The 17,239-nt window shown below is 41.1% G+C and overlaps 1 long non-coding RNA gene across 1 annotated transcript; it reads right to left on the bottom strand.

The window, feature by feature from the left end:
* Nucleotides 1-10,265: 10,265 nt before the first annotated feature.
* On the bottom strand, nt 10,266-16,797 carry LOC144391952 (uncharacterized). The gene is made up of 2 exons (XR_013455341.1): nt 15,875-16,797; nt 10,266-12,285 (listed from the first exon to the last, which is right to left on the bottom strand). It is a non-coding gene; the product is annotated as an uncharacterized LOC144391952 (long non-coding RNA).
* Nucleotides 16,798-17,239: the final 442 nt, after the last annotated feature.

Raw genomic sequence — 17,239 nt, 5'->3', positions numbered from 1 at the left:
GTAGAGAGTTGTAGATGTAGTGATGCAGAGAGTTGTAGATGTAGAGAGTTGTAGATGTAGAGATGTAGAGAGTTGTAGAGTTGTAGATGTAGAGTTGTAGATGTAGAGAGTTGTAGATGTAGAGAGTTGTAGATGCAGAGATGTAGATGAAGAGTTGTAGATGCAGAGATGTAGATGTAGAGTTGTAGATGTAGAGTGTTGTAGAGTTGTAGATGTAGAGAGTTGTAGATGTAGAGATGTAGATGCAGAGTTGTAGAGATAGAGTTGTAGATGTAGAGTTGTAGAGAGTTGTAGATGTAGAGATGTAGAGTTGTAGATGTAGAGTTGTAGAGAGTTGTAGATGTAGTGATGTAGAGAGTTGTAGATGTAGAGATGTAGAGAGTTGTAGATGTAGTGTTGTAGATGTAGATGCAGAGTTGTAGATGTAGAGATGTAGATGTAGAGTTGTAGAGAGTTGTAGATGTAGAGATGTAGAGTTGTAGATGTAGAGATGTAGAGTTGTAGAGAGTTGTAGATGCAGAGAGTTGTAGAGATGTAGAGTTGTAGATGTAGAGTTGTAGATGCAGAGTTGTAGATTACATTACATTACATTACATTACATTACATTACAGGTCATTTAGCAGACGCTTTTATCCAAAGCGACTTACATTACACTTTAAACCCATGGCTTTTTCACATTTTTGCCCGGGGAGCAATTAGGGGTTAGGTGTCTTGCTCAGGGACACTTCGACATGGAACATGGGGCAGCCTGGACTCGAACCAACAACCTTGTGCTTCCCAGCACACCTTCTCTAACCCCTGCGCCACGACGACCCTAGATGCAGAGTTGTAGATGCAGAGTTGTAGAGATGTAGAGTTGTAGATGTAGATTTGTAGATGTAGAGTTGTAGATGTAGAGAGTTGTAGATGTAGAGTTGTAGATGTAGAGAGTTGTAGATGCAGAGTTGTAGATGCAGAGTTGTAGATGTAGAGTTGTAGATGCAGAGGTAGAGATGTAGAGAGTTGTAGATGTAGAGTTGTAGATGTAGAGTTGTAGATGTAGAGATGTAGAGAGTTGTAGATTTGTAGATGTAGAGTTGTAGATGTAGAGAGTTTTAGATGTAGAGAGTTGTAGATGCAGAGATGTAGATGCAGAGATGTAGATGCAGAGATGTAGATGCAGAGATGTAGATGCAGAGGTAGAGATGTAGAGTTGTAGAGAGTTGTAGATGTAGAGATGTAGAGTTGTAGATGTAGAGATGTAGAGAGTTGTAGATGTAGAGTTGTAGATGTAGAGTTGTAGATGTAGAGATGTAGATGTAGAGTTGTAGATGTAGAGATGTAGAGTTGTAGATGTAGAGATGTAGAGAGTTGTAGATGTAGAGTTGTAGATGTAGAGAGTTGTAGATGCAGAGAGTTGTATTTGTAGAGAGTTGTAGATGCAGAGATGTAGATGCAGAGTTGTAGATGTAGAGATGCAGAGTTGTAGATGTAGAGATGCAGAGTTGTAGATGCAGAGTTGTAGAGTTGTAGATGCAGAGTTGTAGATGTAGAGATGTAGATGCAGAGTTGTAGATGTAGAGATGTAGATGCAGAGTTGTAGATGCAGAGATGTAGATGCAGAGATGTAGATGCAGAGTTGTAGATGTAGAGTTGTAGAGATGTAGAGTTGTAGATGCAGAGTTGTAGATGCAGAGTTGTAGATGCAGAGTTGTTAATGCAGAGTTGTAGAGATGTAGAGTTGTAGATGTAGAGTTGTAAATGTAGAGATGTATATGTAGAGATGTAGAGAGTTGTAGAGTTGTAGATTTGTAGATGTAGAGTTGTAGATGTAGAGAGTTGTAGATGTAGAGTTGTAGATGTAGAGAGTTGTAGATGCAGAGTTGTAGATGCAGAGTTGTAGATGTAGAGTTGTAGATGCAGAGGTAGAGATGTAGAGAGTTGTAGATGTAGAGTTGTAGATGTAGAGTTGTAGATGTAGAGATGTAGAGAGTTGTAGATTTGTAGATGTAGAGTTGTAGATGTAGAGTTGTAGATGTAGAGAGTTTTAGATGTAGAGAGTTGTAGATGCAGAGATGTAGATGCAGAGATGTAGATGCAGAGGTAGAGATGTAGAGTTGTAGAGAGTTGTAGAGTTGTAGATGTAGAGATGTAGAGAGTTGTAGATGTAGAGTTGTAGATGTAGAGAGTTGTAGATGTAGAGATGTAGATGTAGAGTTGTAGATGTAGAGATGTAGAGAGTTGTAGATGTAGAGATGTAGATGCAGAGTTGTAGATGCAGAGATGTAGATGCAGAGATGTAGATGCAGAGTTGTAGATGTAGAGTTGTAGATGTAGATGTAGAGTTGTAGATGTAGAGATAGAGTTGTAGATGTAGAGATAGAGTTGTAGATGTAGAGATAGAGTTGTAGATTTAGAGATAGAGTTGTAGAGATGTAGAGAGTTGTAGATGTAGAGTTGTAGATGTAGAGATAGAGTTGTAGATGTAGAGTTGTAGATGTAGAGATATAGAGTTGTAGATGTAGAGTTGTAGATGCAGAGTTGTAGAGTTGTAGATGTAGAGATGCAGAGTTGTAGATGTAGAGATGTAGATGCAGAGATGTAGATGCAGAGATGTAGATGCAGAGTTGTAGAGAGTTGTAGATGTAGAGTTGTAGATGTAGAGATAGAGTTGTAGATGTAGAGATATAGAGTTGTAGATGTAGAGTTGTAGATGCAGAGTTGTAGAGATGCAGAGTTGTAGATGCAGAGTTGTAGAGTTGTAGATGCAGAGTTGTAGATGTAGAGATGTAGATGTATAGTTGTAGAGAGTTGTAGATGTAGAGATGTAGAGTTGTAGATGTAGAGATGTAGAGTTGTAGAGAGTTGTAGAGAGTTGTAGATGTAGAGAGTTGTAGATGTAGATAGTTGTAGATGTAGAGTTGTAGAGAGTTGTAGATGTAGAGTTGTAGATGTAGAGAGTTGTAGATGCAGAGAGTTGTAGATGTAGAGTTGTAGATGCAGAGTTGTAGATGCAGAGTTGTAGATGCAGAGTTGTAGAGATGTAGAGTTGTAGATGTAGAGGTAGAGATGTAGAGAGTTGTAGATGTAGAGTTGTAGATGTAGAGTTGTAGATGTAGAGATGTAGAGAGTTGTAGATTTGTAGATGTAGAGTTGTAGATGTAGAGAGTTTTAGATGTAGAGAGTTGTAGATGCAGAGTTGTAGATGCAGAGATGTAGATGCAGAGATGTAGATGCAGAGATGTAGATGCAGAGGTAGAGATGTAGAGTTGTAGAGAGTTGTAGATGTAGAGATGTAGAGTTGTAGATGTAGAGATGTAGAGAGTTGTAGATGTAGAGATGTAGATGTAGAGAGTTGTAGATGTAGAGATGTAGATGTAGAGTTGTAGATGTAGAGATGTAGAGAATTGTAGATGTAGAGATGTAGAGAGTTGTAGATGTAGAGTTGTAGATGTAGAGAGTTGTAGATGTAGAGTTGTAGATGTAGAGTTGTAGATGTAGAGTTGTAGATGTAGAGAGTTGTAGATGCAGAGTTGTAGATGCAGAGTTGTAGATGCAGAGTTGTAGATGTAGAGTTGTAGATGCAGAGGTAGAGATGTAGAGTTGTAGATGTAGAGTTGTAGATGTAGAGATGTAGATGTAGAGTTGTAGATGTAGAGATGTAGAGAGTTGTAGATTTGTAGATGTAGAGTTGTAGATGTAGAGAGTTGTAGATGCAGAGAGTTGTAGAGATGTAGAGTTGTAGATGTAGAGTTGTAGATGCAGAGATGTAGATGCAGAGTTGTAGATGCAGAGTTGTAGAGTTGTAGATGTAGAGATGCAGAGTTGTAGATGTAGAGATGCAGAGTTGTAGATGCAGAGTTGTAGAGATGTAGATGCAGAGATGTAGATGCAGAGTTGTAGAGATGTAGATGCAGAGATGTAGATGCAGAGTTGTAGAGTTGTAGTTGCAGAGTTGTAGATGTAGAGATGTAGATGCAGAGTTGTAGATGTAGAGAGTTGTAGATGTAGAGATGTAGAGAGTTGTAGATGTAGAGTTGTAGAGAGTTGTAGATGTAGAGTTGTAGATGTAGAGAGTTGTAGATGTAGAGATGTAGAGAGTTGTAGATGTAGAGTTGTAGAGAGTTGTAGATGTAGAGTTGTAGACAGTTGTAGATGTAGAGTTGTAGATGTAGAGAGTTGTAGATGCAGAGAGTTGTAGATGTAGAGAGTTGTAGATGCAGAGATGTAGAGTTGTAGATGTAGAGTTGTAGATGTAGAGTGTTGTAGAGTTGTAGATGTAGAGAGTTGTAGATGTAGAGATGTAGATGCAGAGTTGTAGATGCAGAGTTGTAGAGATGTAGAGAGTTGTAGATGTAGAGTTGTAGATGTAGAGATAGAGTTGTAGATGTAGAGTTGTAGATGTAGAGATATAGAGTTGTAGATGCAGAGTTGTAGAGTTGTAGATGTAGAGATGCAGAGTTGTAGATGTAGAGATGTAGATGCAGAGATGTAGATGCAGAGTTGTAGAGAGTTGTAGATGTAGAGTTGTAGATGTAGAGATAGAGTTGTAGATGTAGAGATATAGAGTTGTAGATGTAGAGTTGTAGAGTTGTAGATGCAGAGTTGTAGATGTAGAGATGTAGATGTAGAGTTGTAGAGAGTTGTAGATGTAGAGATGTAGAGTTGTAGAGAGTTGTAGATGTAGTGATGTAGAGAGTTGTAGATGTAGAGAGTTGTAGATGTAGAGTTGTAGAGAGTTGTAGATGTAGAGTTGTAGAGAGTTGTAGATGTAGAGTTGTAGATGTAGAGAGTTGTAGATGCAGAGAGTTGTAGAGATGTAGAGTTGTAGATGTAGAGATGTATATGTAGAGATGTAGAGAGTTGTAGAGTTGTAGATGTAGAGATGTAGATGCAGAGATGTAGATGCAGAGATGTAGATGCAGACTTGTAGAGATGTAGAGAGTTGTAGATGTAGAGTTGTAGATGTAGAGATAGAGTTGTAGATGTAGAGTTGTAGATGTAGAGATATAGAGTTGTAGATGTAGAGTTGTAGATGCAGAGTTGTAGAGTTGTAGATGCAGAGTTGTAGAGTTGTAGATGTAGAGATGCAGAGTTGTAGATGTAGAGATGCAGAGTTGTAGATGTAGAGATGTAGATGCAGAGTTGTAGATGTAGAGAGTTGTAGATGTAGAGATGTAGAGAGTTGTAGATGTAGAGTTGTAGAGAGTTGTAGATGTAGAGTTGTAGAGAGTTGTAGATGTAGAGTTGTAGATGTAGAGAGTTGTAGATGCAGAGAGTTGTAGATGTAGAGAGTTGTAGATGCAGAGATGTAGATGCAGAGTTGTAGATGCAGAGTTGTAGAGTTGTAGATGTAGAGATGCAGAGTTGTAGATGTAGAGATGCAGAGTTGTAGATGCAGAGTTGTAGAGTTGTAGATGCAGAGTTGTAGATGTAGAGATGTAGATGCAGAGTTGTAGATGCAGAGATGTAGATGCAGAGATGTAGATGCAGAGTTGTAGAGTTGTAGATGCAGAGTTGTAGATGTAGAGATGTAGATGCAGAGTTGTAGATGTAGAGAGTTGTAGATGTAGAGATGTAGAGAGTTGTAGATGTAGAGTTGTAGAGAGTTGTAGATGTAGAGTTGTAGAGAGTTGTAGATGTAGAGTTGTAGATGTAGAGAGTTGTAGATGCAGAGAGTTGTAGATGTAGAGAGTTGTAGATGCAGAGATGTAGATGCAGAGTTGTAGATGCAGAGATGTAGAGTTGTAGATGTAGAGTTGTAGATGTAGAGTGTTGTAGAGTTGTAGATGTAGAGAGTTGTAGATGTAGAGATGTAGATGCAGAGTTGTAGATGCAGAGTTGTAGAGATGTAGAGAGTTGTAGATGTAGAGTTGTAGATGTAGAGATAGAGTTGTAGATGTAGAGTTGTAGATGTAGAGATATAGAGTTGTAGATGTAGAGTTGTAGATGCAGAGTTGTAGAGTTGTAGATGTAGAGATGCAGAGTTGTAGATGCAGAGATGTAGATGCAGAGATGTAGATGCAGAGATGTAGATGCAGAGTTGTAGAGAGTTGTAGATGTAGAGTTGTAGATGTAGAGATAGAGTTGTAGATGTAGAGATATAGAGTTGTAGATGTAGAGTTGTAGATGCAGAGTTGTAGAGATGCAGAGTTGTAGATGCAGAGTTGTAGAGTTGTAGATGCAGAGTTGTAGATGTAGAGATGTAGATGTAGAGTTGTAGAGAGTTGTAGATGTAGAGATGTAGAGTTGTAGATGTAGAGATGTAGAGTTGTAGAGAGTTGTAGATGTAGTGATGTAGAGAGTTGTAGATGTAGAGAGTTGTAGATGTAGAGAGTTGTAGATGTAGAGTTGTAGAGAGTTGTAGATGTAGAGTTGTAGATGTAGAGAGTTGTAGATGCAGAGAGTTGTAGAGATGTAGAGTTGTAGATGTAGAGTTGTAGATGCAGAGTTGTAGAGATGTAGAGTTGTAGATGTAGAGATGTATATGTAGAGATGTAGAGAGTTGTAGAGTTGTAGATTTGTAGATGTAGAGTTGTAGATGTAGAGAGTTGTAGATGTAGAGTTGTAGATGTAGAGAGTTGTAGATGCAGAGTTGTAGATGCAGAGTTGTAGATGTAGAGTTGTAGATGCAGAGGTAGAGATGTAGAGAGTTGTAGATGTAGAGTTGTAGATGTAGAGTTGTAGATGTAGAGATGTAGAGAGTTGTAGATTTGTAGATGTAGAGTTGTAGATGTAGAGTTGTAGATGTAGAGAGTTTTAGATGTAGAGAGTTGTAGATGCAGAGTTGTAGATGCAGAGATGTAGATGCAGAGATGTAGATGCAGAGATGTAGATGCAGAGGTAGAGATGTAGAGTTGTAGAGAGTTGTAGATGTAGAGATGTAGAGTTGTAGATGTAGAGATGTAGAGAGTTGTAGATGTAGAGTTGTAGAAGTAGAGTTGTAGATGTAGAGATAGAGTTGTAGATGTAGAGTTGTAGATGTAGAGATATAGAGTTGTAGATGTAGAGTTGTAGATGCAGAGTTGTAGAGTTGTAGATGTAGAGATGCAGAGTTGTAGATGTAGAGATGTAGATGCAGAGATGTAGATGCAGAGATGTAGATGCAGAGTTGTAGAGAGTTGTAGATGTAGAGTTGTAGATGTAGAGATAGAGTTGTAGATGTAGAGATATAGAGTTGTAGATGCAGAGTTGTAGAGATGCAGAGTTGTAGATGCAGAGTTGTAGAGTTGTAGATGCAGAGTTGTAGATGTAGAGATGTAGATGTAGAGTTGTAGAGAGTTGTAGATGTAGAGATGTAGAGTTGTAGATGTAGAGATGTAGAGTTGTAGAGAGTTGTAGATGTAGTGATGTAGAGAGTTGTAGATGTAGAGAGTTGTAGATGTAGAGAGTTGTAGATGTAGAGTTGTAGAGAGTTGTAGATGTAGAGTTGTAGAGAGTTGTAGATGTAGAGTTGTAGATGTAGAGAGTTGTAGATGCAGAGAGTTGTAGAGATGTAGAGTTGTAGATGTAGAGTTGTAGATGCAGAGTTGTAGAGATGTAGAGTTGTAGATGTAGAGTTGTAGATGTAGAGATGTATATGTAGAGATGTAGAGAGTTGTAGAGTTGTAGATTTGTAGATGTAGAGTTGTAGATGTAGAGAGTTGTAGATGCAGAGAGTTGTAGAGATGTAGAGTTGTAGATGTAGAGTTGTAGATGCAGAGTTGTAGAGATGTAGAGAGTTGTAGATGCAGAGTTGTAGATGCAGAGTTGTAGATGCAGAGTTGTAGATGTAGAGTTGTAGATGCAGAGGTAGAGATGTAGAGAGTTGTAGATGTAGAGTTGTAGATGTAGAGTTGTAGATGTAGAGATGTAGAGAGTTGTAGATTTGTAGATGTAGAGTTGTAGATGTAGAGTTGTAGATGTAGAGAGTTTTAGATGTAGAGAGTTGTAGATGCAGAGTTGTAGATGCAGAGATGTAGATGCAGAGATGTAGATGCAGAGATGTAGATGCAGAGGTAGAGATGTAGAGTTGTAGAGAGTTGTAGATGTAGAGATGTAGAGTTGTAGATGTAGAGATGTAGAGAGTTGTAGATGTAGAGTTGTAGAAGTAGAGTTGTAGATGTAGAGATAGAGTTGTAGATGTAGAGTTGTAGATGTAGAGATATAGAGTTGTAGATGTAGAGTTGTAGATGCAGAGTTGTAGAGTTGTAGATGTAGAGATGCAGAGTTGTAGATGTAGAGATGTAGATGCAGAGATGTAGATGCAGAGATGTAGATGCAGAGTTGTAGAGAGTTGTAGATGTAGAGTTAGAGTTGTAGATGTAGAGATATAGAGTTGTAGATGTAGAGTTGTAGATGCAGAGTTGTAGAGATGCAGAGTTGTAGATGCAGAGTTGTAGAGTTGTAGATGCAGAGTTGTAGATGTAGAGATGTAGATGTAGAGTTGTAGAGAGTTGTAGATGTAGAGATGTAGAGTTGTAGATGTAGAGATGTAGAGTTGTAGAGAGTTGTAGATGTAGTGATGTAGAGAGTTGTAGATGTAGAGAGTTGTAGATGTAGAGAGTTGTAGATGTAGAGTTGTAGAGAGTTGTAGATGTAGAGTTGTAGAGAGTTGTAGATGTAGAGTTGTAGATGTAGAGAGTTGTAGATGCAGAGAGTTGTAGATGTAGAGAGTTGTAGATGTAGAGAGTTGTAGATGTAGAGTTGTAGAGAGTTGTAGATGTAGAGTTGTAGAGAGTTGTAGATGTAGAGTTGTAGATGTAGAGAGTTGTAGAGATGTAGAGTTGTAGATGTAGAGTTGTAGATGCAGAGTTGTAGATGCAGAGTTGTAGAGATGTAGAGTTGTAGATGTAGAGTTGTAGATGTAGAGATGTATATGTAGAGATGTAGAGATGTAGAGTTGTAGATGTAGAGTTGTAGATGTAGAGATGTATATGTAGAGATGTAGAGAGTTGTAGATGTAGAGTTGTAGATGTAGAGTTGTAGATGTAGAGTTGTAGATGTAGAGATGTAGAGAGTTGTAGATGTAGAGATGTAGAGAGTTGTAGATGTAGAGTTGTAGATGTAGAGAGTTGTAGATGCAGAGAGTTGTATTTGTAGAGAGTTGTAGATGCAGAGATGTAGATGCAGAGTTGTAGATGCAGAGTTGTAGAGTTGTAGATGTAGAGATGCAGAGTTGTAGATGTAGAGATGCAGAGTTGTAGATGCAGAGTTGTAGAGTTGTAGATGTAGAGTTGTAGATGTAGAGTGTTGTAGAGTTGTAGATGTAGAGAGTTGTAGATGTAGAGATGTAGATGCAGAGTTGTAGATGCAGAGTTGTAGAGATGTAGAGAGTTGTAGATGTAGAGTTGTAGATGTAGAGATAGAGTTGTAGATGTAGAGTTGTAGATGTAGAGATATAGAGTTGTAGATGCAGAGTTGTAGAGTTGTAGATGTAGAGATGCAGAGTTGTAGATGTAGAGATGTAGATGCAGAGATGTAGATGCAGAGATGTAGATGCAGAGTTGTAGAGAGTTGTAGATGTAGAGTTGTAGATGTAGAGATAGAGTTGTAGATGTAGAGATATAGAGTTGTAGATGTAGAGATATAGAGTTGTAGATGTAGAGTTGTAGATGCAGAGTTGTAGAGATGCAGAGTTGTAGATGCAGAGTTGTAGAGTTGTAGATGTAGAGATGTAGATGTAGAGTTGTAGAGAGTTGTAGATGTAGAGATGTAGAGTTGTAGATGTAGAGATGTAGAGTTGTAGAGAGTTGTAGATGTAGTGATGTAGAGAGTTGTAGATGTAGAGAGTTGTAGATGTAGAGAGTTGTAGATGCAGAGATGTAGATGCAGAGTTGTAGATGCAGAGTTGTAGATGCAGAGATGTAGAGTTGTAGATGTAGAGATGTAGATGTAGAGTTGTAGAGAGTTGTAGATGTAGAGATGTAGAGTTGTAGATGTAGAGATGTAGAGTTGTAGAGAGTTGTAGATGTAGTGATGTAGAGAGTTGTAGATGTAGAGAGTTGTAGATGTAGAGAGTTGTAGATGTAGAGTTGTAGAGAGTTGTAGATGTAGAGTTGTAGAGAGTTGTAGATGTAGAGTTGTAGATGTAGAGAGTTGTAGATGCAGATAGTTGTAGAGATGTAGAGTTGTAGATGTAGAGTTGTAGATGCAGAGTTGTAGAGATGTAGAGTTGTAGATGTAGAGTTGTAGATGTAGAGATGTATATGTAGAGATGTATATGTAGAGATGTATATGTAGAGATGTAGTGTTACGTTCTGCCTGTGCCTGGCCATGCAACAGAGAGGGAAGACCACGCGGATGAGTTGATTGAAAGAAAATACCGTTTATTAAGGACAACGAATGAGCAACGTAAAGTAAATAAAGTCAGTATAAGTGTTAGTCAGGAGAACTGAAAGCGTATGAAATCAGGGTATGTGAAAAGTCATGTAAAAGGAAACAAAATCAGCAAAACGGTGCGGGAGAGAAGGAGAAGCGGCAGCCCTCGTTCCACCAGGTCTCCCCAGCTTTTAAACCCCTCAGGATACATAAAGCCATCCCAGGTGTTCCTGGAAGGAATCATAGGAAACCCGTCACACCTGTGTTCCGCTCACCTGTAGGGGAGATGCAAATAGACAAAACGAGGAGGAGGAGCCGGCAGGTCCGTAACACCCCCTCCCTTAAGACAGAGGCCCCTAAAGGCCTCTGCAATAAAAATGTTCGAAACCCCACACAAAAAAATAAACAAAACATTCTTAATTTTTTTAAATGAATCTATAAACTCAAAATGAGCACTTAACTTTCGTTTCGGTATGTTGACAGCCCATTCACATGGACTGGACACAGGAACCCTTTTGTCCACAGGCCAAAAACCACTCTACTCTCCAGCAGCTCCAATCACCCTCCCGCATACCAAGAGCTCCCGCAAATCCCGGTACCTGGAAAGCTACATTTAAGGAGATTAAGCGGAAGAAGAGTGGAGAAACCGGAAGAGAGAGAGATAGAGGCCAAGGCAAAGCATTCACTCCAGCCCACCCGGAGCACGGGACAAAGCGTCAGCCATGACATTGTCCACGCCCCGAATGTGCCGTATGTGCAAATTGTATGGCTGCAAAAATAAAGCCCAACGCATAAGGCGCTGACTAGGACTCTTTAAAGTGTGGAGGAATGTCAGTGGATTGTGATCCGAGTAGACAGTGATAGGAACAGCGCCCCCAGCTAGATACACATCAAACTGCTGTAGACCCCAGATTAACGCCAATGTTTCCTTCTCAATAGTCGAATAATTCAACTGATGACAATTAAACTTTCTTGAGAAGTAACATGTTGGCCTATCCACCCCCTGCTCATCACTCTGCAGGAGCACCGCACCAGCCCCCACATGGCTTGCGTCAACCTGCATCTGGAAAGGCTGATCAAAACGGGGTGCCATCAAAACTGGTGCAGAAGTCATCAACAACTTGACATTATCAAAAGCAGTTTGAGAGGTCACAGTCCATTCAAACTTCACTTTATCTTTTAACAGATTAGTCAAAGGGGCTACTACTGTAGAAAAGTTTGAACAAAAGCTGCGGTAATACCCTACCATGCCCAAAAACCGCCGCAACTCTGTTTTGTTGGTAGGGACAGGAAACTTATCAATAGCCACCACCTTAGCATGGACCCGCTTCACTTGCCCCTGCCCTACGATCTTCCCCAAGTATGCAACTGTAGCCTGGGCAAACTCACACTTGGCTAGATTTACAGTGAGGCGAGCATCAACAAGCCTAGAAAAGAGAGCCCGAATACGGTCCAGATGTTCAGACCACTCCTCGCTATACACAACCACATCATCGAGGTACACAGCGCATCCCTGCAACCCAGAAACAACACGGTTCATAAGTCGTTGAAATGTGGCTGGAGCATTTCGTAACCCGAAACTCATAACCGAATAGGAATATAACCCAGATGGTGTTATAAAGGCTGAAACTTCCTGAGCTCGAGATGACAATGGGACTTGATAATATCCTTTCAATAGGTCAAATTTACTCACAAACTTTGCTGATCCTACCCGATCAACACAATCTTCAACCCTTGGGAGTGGAAAAGAATCTGATTTTGTGATGTTATTCAATTTACGATAATCGGTACAGAATCTATTAGTCCCATCAGGTTTACTGACCAATATACAGGGTGAAGACCAACTTGAATAGGAAGGCTTAGCCAAACCATTTTCCAACAGGTACTTCACCTCTGCCTCTAGGTGTCGCTGTTTGTCTTGTGACACCCGATAGAACCGCTGTCTTATTGGTTCTGCATCACCAACATCAATATCATGCTCAATTAAATGAGTACATGATGGTGTATCTGAAAATAGAGAAGGGAAATCAGACAACAAAGACGACAGTTCTGATGCACGCTCCCCTGGCAAATGTCCAAACAATGTATTTAACTCTGCCAGTTTCTCAGAGTTCCTCAGACGAGGTTTCAGCACACAGTCATCAGGTCCTACCACATCCTCACCACTACTTTCTGCCCCCATGTAGGGAGTCTCAATGGCCCTAGGAGCCCCGACAACTGCGGCTAAAGAAACTGGAATAACCAGGTCACTAGACTCTGCTGCCGCAGAGACTGGAAACCTGCTGTAGTAGGACTTCAACAGATTTATGTGACAGAGTTGAGTGGAACGCCTACGATTGGGTGTAGAAAGTAAATAATTGAGGTCTGACACTTTTCGAACAATCTTATAAGGACCTGTATATTTTGCAAGGAACGGAGAATTTGCTATCGGTAATAATGCTAATACCTGATCCCCAGGACTGAACACCCTTGGTTCAGCTCGACGGTCATACCAACTCTTCATTTTCTGTTGGGTTTTTGTAAGTTTGTCTGTCGCCATCTCACAGGCTAAAAACAACCTACGACGAAAACCATTTACGTAGTCCAACAAATTAACAGGAGACTCAGGACATTTCAGCTCCCCCTGTAAGACCGCTAAAGGCCCCCGAACTCTATGTCCAAAGACCAGATCATTAGGCGAGAAACCCGTGCTCTCCTGGGTTACCTCTCGTGCCGCCAACATCAACCATGGGAGTCCCTCTTCCCAGTCTCTGTTAAGCTCGACACAATAACCCCTGAGAAGCGACTTCAGTGTCTGATGAAAACGCTCCAGAGCACCTTGGCTCTGGGCGTGATAGGCACTACTACGCTGATGTTTCACACGCAACTGCTCGAGCACCTCTCTGAACATGCGTGACGTAAAGTTAGAGCCCCTATCACTCTGTATAGTGTGAGGGATACCAAAGATGGAAATAAACTGTGAAAGGGCTTTCACCACCGACCTAGTTGTGATTGTACGCAACGCATAGGCAGCGGGATACCGGGTAGACTGACACATTACCGTCAGCAGGTAAACACTCCCTGACTTAGATGAAGGCAATGGTCCTACACAATCAATTAACAAATTTTCAAATGGTTTCCCTAGAGCTGGAATAGGGTAAAGTGGAGCTGGCTTTAACACCTGATTTGGCTTCCCCGTCAACTGGCATACATGACACGTCTTAATGAAGGTTGCCACATCCTTCTTTATGCGAGGCCAATAGAAGTACTTCATAAGACGGTCATAGGTTTTTCTAACCCCCAAGTGCCCCGCTACATTCCCATGAGCTGTCTGTAGGACCAGGTCTCTAAACTTACATGGTACTATCACTTGAAACACTGGATCATCAACCCCGTCGTCAGTGTGAGAGGACCACTTCCGGATCAACAACCCATCCTGAATAAAATACCCTCGCGATGCATTTCGCAACTCCACAGCCGTTAACACCCCAACGAACAGATCTTTCAATGTTGCATCCTCCTTTTGAGCTGCAACAAAATCACTATGAGAGAGAGATGGTGGTAAATTAGGCACAACAACAGACTTAAACTCTCTACTCTGAGAAACATCATCATTAGAGGCACGACTCATAGCCCGTGTCACGGCACAAGCTGTAAAGACAGTCAAATTCTGACCACCAACGTCACTGTCGGCTGGAATAGAAGGAACATTCTTAACAATTACAGGGGGCAGTACATCACGCCAGACACGTTCTCCAGCCAGGTTGTTACCTAAAAGAAGATGGACGCCCTCTATTGGTAAAGAAGGGCGAACTGCTATTGATACTTCCCCTTGCACTAAATCCGACTGCAGATTAATCCTGTGCAATGGAACAGAGACAACTTGCAACCCAATCCCCCGGACTAAAACATTGTTCCCAGTACTAGAGTCTGCAGAAAAAGGCAATACAGACTCCAAGATAAAAGACTCAGACGCCCCTGTGTCCCTAAGTATCTTAACTGGCACTTGGTTGGAACTACCCACCAGTGAAACTAACCCATCCGTAACAAAAGGAAAATAACCACTTCCCCCAGGCACAACTGAGTCAGGTCCACCGTTTCTCTCACTGGCCCCAACAGAGCAAAGGCCTGATAGCTGAAATGGCGTCACAATGCCTTCAGATTTAACCTCGGTCTCACCCATCACAACTTTAGCAGGTCTAACAGGCTCAGATACAGCAAGTGTGACCCCCCTAACAACCTCAGTACCCTTTCTCTGACTTTTCCCCTTTAACACAGGACAGTCTCTCTTCCAGTGCCCCTTTTCCAAACAGTATCGACACACATCAGCATCATTCTTAGCCTGACTGGCAGGTGTAAACGCAGAAAACCTAGAATCTCTGCGAAAACTCACAGCACCTCTGTGTGACTGATTGGAATGTGAATCTACTCTACTCTGAGTAGGTGACTCAAATGAACCCAACGAAGAAGACCCCAAAGCTCTATTGAAACGTCCAAAACGTTTTTCCTGATAAATCTGACCTGTGTCTTTTAAACTGTACTTATGTGTCAAAGCAAAATCGTCAGCCACAACTGCGGCTTCCGCTGCGGTTTTCATCTTCTGCTCAAATATATGTGTAGCGACGCGCTCCGGAAGGATGTTTCTGAACTGTTCTAAAACAATCAGGTTAGACAATTCTTCAAAAGTAGTGACTCCCACCGCGGAGCACCAACGATTAAAGTGGCTGTACAATTCCCTCGCTACCTCTGTATAAGTCTGTTTTTCTCCCTTTCTCCAACTGCGAAACCGCAAACGATAAGCCTCAGGAACCAATTCATAAATTTTAAGCACTGCCTCTTTTACTTTGACATACTTTTTTCGATCTGGTACAGGCAAGGCAATAAACGCTTCTTGCGCTCTACCTACAAGAACACTTTGGATTAGCAACGTTCTTTCAGAGTCAGTCCAGCCACGGTCATCAGCCACACTCTCAAATAAAGAAAAGAAAATATCTGGATCTCTTTCATTGAATTTTGGCAGCAACCTAACCATGCTAGATATATCAGGGGAACGCAAAGACTCCCTAGGAGCAGGACCCTCCTCCCCATCAACTGGAAGCCTACCTTCAGCACTCAGTCTTAGCCGTTCCAACGCCACATCACGTTCACTTTTTATTCTTTCCATCTCTAACTCGCGTTTAGCTTCTCTTTCCTGTCGATCTGCCTCTCGTTGAGCTTCTCTCTCTTGACGTTCTGCCTCACGTTGAGCTTCTCTCTCTTCCTGTTGCATTTCTAGCAACACCTTTTGTTGCTCAAACGTGAGCGCCACCTTAGAACACCCTGTCGAATGAGGTGTCGACAGTGCTTCTCCCAAATCATCCATAATTTTAGATTCAGGTGACAAAATATTCTTAACAACCAATTCAGCCTGAACGGACAATCTAATCTGGGCTAATTTTGCTGTTCTTGGTAAACCTAAGTCAAGGCCATAATGGTCACAAACCCGGCGCAACTGATCCTTTGTCAAATTATTCAAAACCTCCACGGATGGAGTAACAAAAAAATCCTCCAAACTAGCCATACAAATGAAACGATTTTTACCCCATACAATTCTTGCAAATAAAGATAACAAGCTCACCTTTTCCCAATGCAAATGTGGCTACCACACTGCGCATCAGACGAGACAAAACAGAGCTGCCCTGTAGAAAGAAAGAAAAAAATAGCGATCCTCTTCATGCATATCCCAAGGACAGAGATCTTTATTACACGATATCAGCGGAGCCTTAACTTCCCCGACAAAATGCCGTTAAAGAAGGCTTCCACGACGGTGCCCTCTGCCCAGGATAGCACAAAAATAACAAACTAAAATAACAAACATTACAACTAACGGGCACTCGTAAAGCTCTGATAATTTTATCGAATACTTTATCAAATCGATCAATCTTGACGCGCAGTGCAGACCTACACTTGTCAAACAATCGCTCACCGCCAATACTTCAACCTGGCCTACTTTAACGACGGCCAAGGTACAAATTTACCTAATTGTTCTCCTCCTCTCACGCACCAACAAAATAAATAAATAAACCAATTGTTCCAAACGCAATTGATTTTCCCCTTAATCCGCATGAGTCTTCCCAAAAAAAACACGTTCGAATCAATGAACGATCAAAAGCACTTTCCGAATCAGACGCACCTAAACGAAACGGTCTCAATACATTCAAACGCATACATTATTATATATATTTTTTTTATATATATTTACCGACGTCGTTTTGGATCGATCCCGGACGAGCCCCCAATTCTGTTACGTTCTGCCTGTGCCTGGCCATGCAACAGAGAGGGAAGACCACGCGGATGAGTTGATTGAAAGAAAATACCGTTTATTAAGGACAACGAATGAGCAACGTAAAGTAAATAAAGTCAGTATAAGTGTTAGTCAGGAGAACTGAAAGCGTATGAAATCAGGGTATGTGAAAAGTCATGTAAAAGGAAACAAAATCAGCAAAACGGTGCGGGAGAGAAGGAGAAGCGGCAGCCCTCGTTCCACCAGGTCTCCCCAGCTTTTAAACCCCTCAGGATACATAAAGCCATCCCAGGTGTTCCTGGAAGGAATCATAGGAAACCCGTCACACCTGTGTTCCGCTCACCTGTAGGGGAGATGCAAATAGACAAAACGAGGAGGAGGAGCCGGCAGGTCCGTAACAGTAGAGAGTTGTAGAGTTGTAGATTTGTAGATGTAGAGTTGTAGATGTAGAGAGTTGTAGATGTAGAGTTGTAGATGTAGAGAGTTGTAGATGCAGAGTTGTAGATGCAGAGTTGTAGATGTAGAGTTGTAGATGCAGAGGTAGAGATGTAGAGAGTTGTAGATGTAGAGTTGTAGATGTAGAGTTGTAGATGTAGAGATGTAGAGAGTTGTAGATTTGTAGATGTAGAGTTGTAGATGTAGAGTTGTAGATGTAGAGAGTTTTAGATGTAGAGAGTTGTAGATGCAGAGTTGTAGATG

This window comes from Gasterosteus aculeatus, unplaced genomic scaffold (genome assembly GCF_964276395.1).
Source record: "Gasterosteus aculeatus unplaced genomic scaffold, fGasAcu3.hap1.1 HAP1_SCAFFOLD_22, whole genome shotgun sequence".
NCBI classification, from domain to species: domain Eukaryota; kingdom Metazoa; phylum Chordata; class Actinopteri; order Perciformes; family Gasterosteidae; genus Gasterosteus; species Gasterosteus aculeatus.
Note: the sequence above shows the minus strand (reverse complement) of the source record. Positions and strands in the feature narration are given on the sequence as shown.